At 40.0% G+C, this 3,064-nt stretch overlaps 1 pseudogene; it reads right to left on the bottom strand.

Moving 5' to 3' along the window:
- Positions 1-1,734: 1,734 nt before the first annotated feature.
- LOC102980995 (spindle and kinetochore-associated protein 1-like) lies at positions 1,735-2,844 on the bottom strand (annotated as a pseudogene).
- Between the last annotated feature and the right edge of the window lie 220 nt (positions 2,845-3,064).

Genomic DNA, 3,064 nt, shown 5'->3' with positions numbered 1-3,064 from the left:
TATTTATTTATTTATTGTTTGAAAATTAATGTCTTTATTAGTCTTTGAGGAATACGATTTTACCAACTGTATTGATTACATGCTAATAATCAAAACAGGGACTCAGTATCCATTCCGCAAGAATTAAACTTACCGACACAGTTGTTCAATACGAGTTTCAGGAAAAGAAATCTTAAACAGAGAAAATGTTTTTGATAGAGAACATATGGAAAAATGATTCATAGAGAAAAAACAAGCAAGACTTTAAAAAAGTAAAGGATAATGCCACTATTTTTAATTAAACTGAGACATGAAAAATTAAATATACCTGCATTTAAATTAGGGAGAAAGAAAGGATGACAATAAATGAGCAGTGCCCATAATGTATTCTATGATCATCACAGTGACAGTGTTAACCAGGCAGAAGGGCCTGGTGAGACAATTTTTTCTCTGCTACGAGGATCAGCCTGCCAAGCAGACAGCATGGACATAGACTGTGATGGTTAACTTTATGTGTCGACTTGACTGGCCATGGGCGCCCAGATTAAACATTGTTTCTGGGTGTGTCCTTGAGGATGTTTCGAGATGAGATGAGCATTGGAATCAGTGGACTCAGTGAAACAGACTGACCTCCCCTGTGTGTGTGGGCATCCTCCCATCCATCCAAGACCCAAACAGAATGAAAGGTGGAGGAAGGCAGGAGGAATTTGCTCTTTTTCTTCCTGCCTCACTGCTGAGCTGAAACATCTCATCTCATCTCATCTGGTCTGGCTCCCCTGTTTCCAGGCCCTCACACTCAGACTGAATCACATCACCGGCTTTCCTGGGCCTCCAGCTTGCAGACGGCAGATCTGGGGGCCTCTCAGCCTCCATAATCACATCAGCCAATTCCTCATAATAAATCTCTGCAGATAGATGATAGATAGATAGATGATAGATAGATGATAGACAGATGATAGATAGATAGATGATAGACAGATGATAGATAGATGATAGATAGGCAGATAGATATAGAGATAGATATAGTTAGATGGATAACCTACTGTTCTGTTTCTCTGGAGAATGCTCACTGAGACACAGATAGACTAACAGTCTCCCCAAGTGCAGAAGAGAAACTCCATTAAATTCTTAAAGTCCAACCACTTGTTTTCCATGACCACTATCAATCTGCTTACACATCTTATTTTATCATCTTTTTCATCTCAATATATACTTTTATTACAATTTCATTACAGGTCGATGTTTACAGATTGATTTACACTGAATGTATTTCAGGTAAGCTGTTCCTTAACCACATATGGGAAAGCAGAATAACCACGTGGATGGGCTGCCTCCAAATCCAACTTTTTCCTATAGACTGAAATATCATTAGTGGAATTTAGACACTAATGACCCTTACTTCTAAAGAGCCTGGATGTCCTTGATCTCATCTTCTTGAACTTTGACTTTTATTATCACATCTGCACCTGTCTTCCTGGGGTTGGCAGCACTGTCACTAAACACCAAAACTAAATATGAACATTTTTTAGTTCCATTGTCTGCCTAGAACAGAGGCTTACATGGTAGGTGATTAAATATTTACCGTAAGAAAGTGGATTTTAAAATATACATTATTTAAGTTTTATTTTTACAAGAAACAAACAAAAAAGAAAATGAAAAAGCTAAAGAAATTATATATAAAGAAATTACATATAAGAAAACTATAGGAATAGCTTCTATATCTACCATTGGCTGGTTCAGAAGCTCAAAAGGGCCTTATGTTATAACATATCGGGTAAGTCCTCCCTCTCGGACCTCTGATAGCCTCCGGCAGTGTTGTAAAATATTCAGTGTTACATGAAACCTCTTTTCAACTTTCAAAGCCGTCAACTCCTTTATGTCAGCTTCCACTACAAAATAATGGTCTTTGGTTTCCTTCATTTCTTCATCAATAAATCTGTGATAGAGACTTCTGGCCACAGAACTCATAGACTTTTTTGGTTGATGTAGGATCTTATATTTACTAACTACTGCCTTGTTGATTTCTTTTCTTTTTTAAAAAAATTTATTTGTTTATTTATTTTTGTCTCCGTTGGGTCTTCATCGCTGGGTCTTCGTTGCTGTGCATGGGCTTTCTCTAGCTGTGGTGAGCAGGGTCTACTCTTCATTGCGGTGCGTGGGCTTCTCATTGCAGTGCCTTCTCTTGTTGCAGAACATGGGCTGTAGGCACGTGGGCTTCAGTAGTTGTGGCACACAGGCTCTAGAGTACAGGCTCAGTAGTTGTGGCACACGGGCTTAGTTGCTCCATGGCATGTGGGATCTTCCTGAACCAGGGATCAAACCTGTGGCCCCTGCATCGGCAGGTGGATTCTAACCACTGCGCCACCAGGGAAGTCCCTGCCTTGTTGATTTTTAAAATAACATCATTAATTTGACAATAGGTTAGGTGGGATTTCATGTACACAAGAATGCCATTAAACTCATCAGAAGTTATAAATGACATTTCTTTAATATTTCTTTGTTCTTTTGGGGGGCTTCTTTGTGGGTGCAGGTTCCTCATCTTTGTCTGGTTGTTCAGGGTCAAGATCTGATCCATTACAAAGTTCTGGGTTACTTGAGGCAAATGGGAAGGAATGTTTTCTTTGAGATGTTCCACATCTTTACAGTCTTCTCCAAGAGGTTCAAAGAGTTCCTTGAGTGAATTGTTGGTTTGTTCTTGATACTGAATTTCCAATTCCAATTTATTTAGAAGTTCATTTACTGCAATGATCTCATCTCCTATTTTAATACAGTTCACAATTTCTCAATGACAGAGTTTTTTTTAAAAATATTTCCAGTCTTTTCATTAATATGAGAGCATAATTGTACCAGAAATGAGGAGGCCATCCTTTAAGCCTCTAGTGTGGGTCCGGGAGCAAAGGGCCCTCTCAGTGGTGTCGCGAGGCACCGAGACCCCTCCAGTCTGCACCACAAGCCCAGGATCAGGAGACCCGACTCAGGGAGTGAAATTCAAACTGCCCCTGGGACTCGGTGCAGAGCAAATGCACATCAGCGACCCAGGCAGGCTGCTCAGAGGTCGCGCGCGTTTCCGCCTCTTTTTCAAAAT

This window comes from Physeter macrocephalus, chromosome 7 (assembly GCF_002837175.3).
Source record: "Physeter macrocephalus isolate SW-GA chromosome 7, ASM283717v5, whole genome shotgun sequence".
NCBI classification, from domain to species: Eukaryota; Metazoa; Chordata; class Mammalia; order Artiodactyla; family Physeteridae; genus Physeter; species Physeter macrocephalus.
Note: the sequence above shows the minus strand (reverse complement) of the source record. Positions and strands in the feature narration are given on the sequence as shown.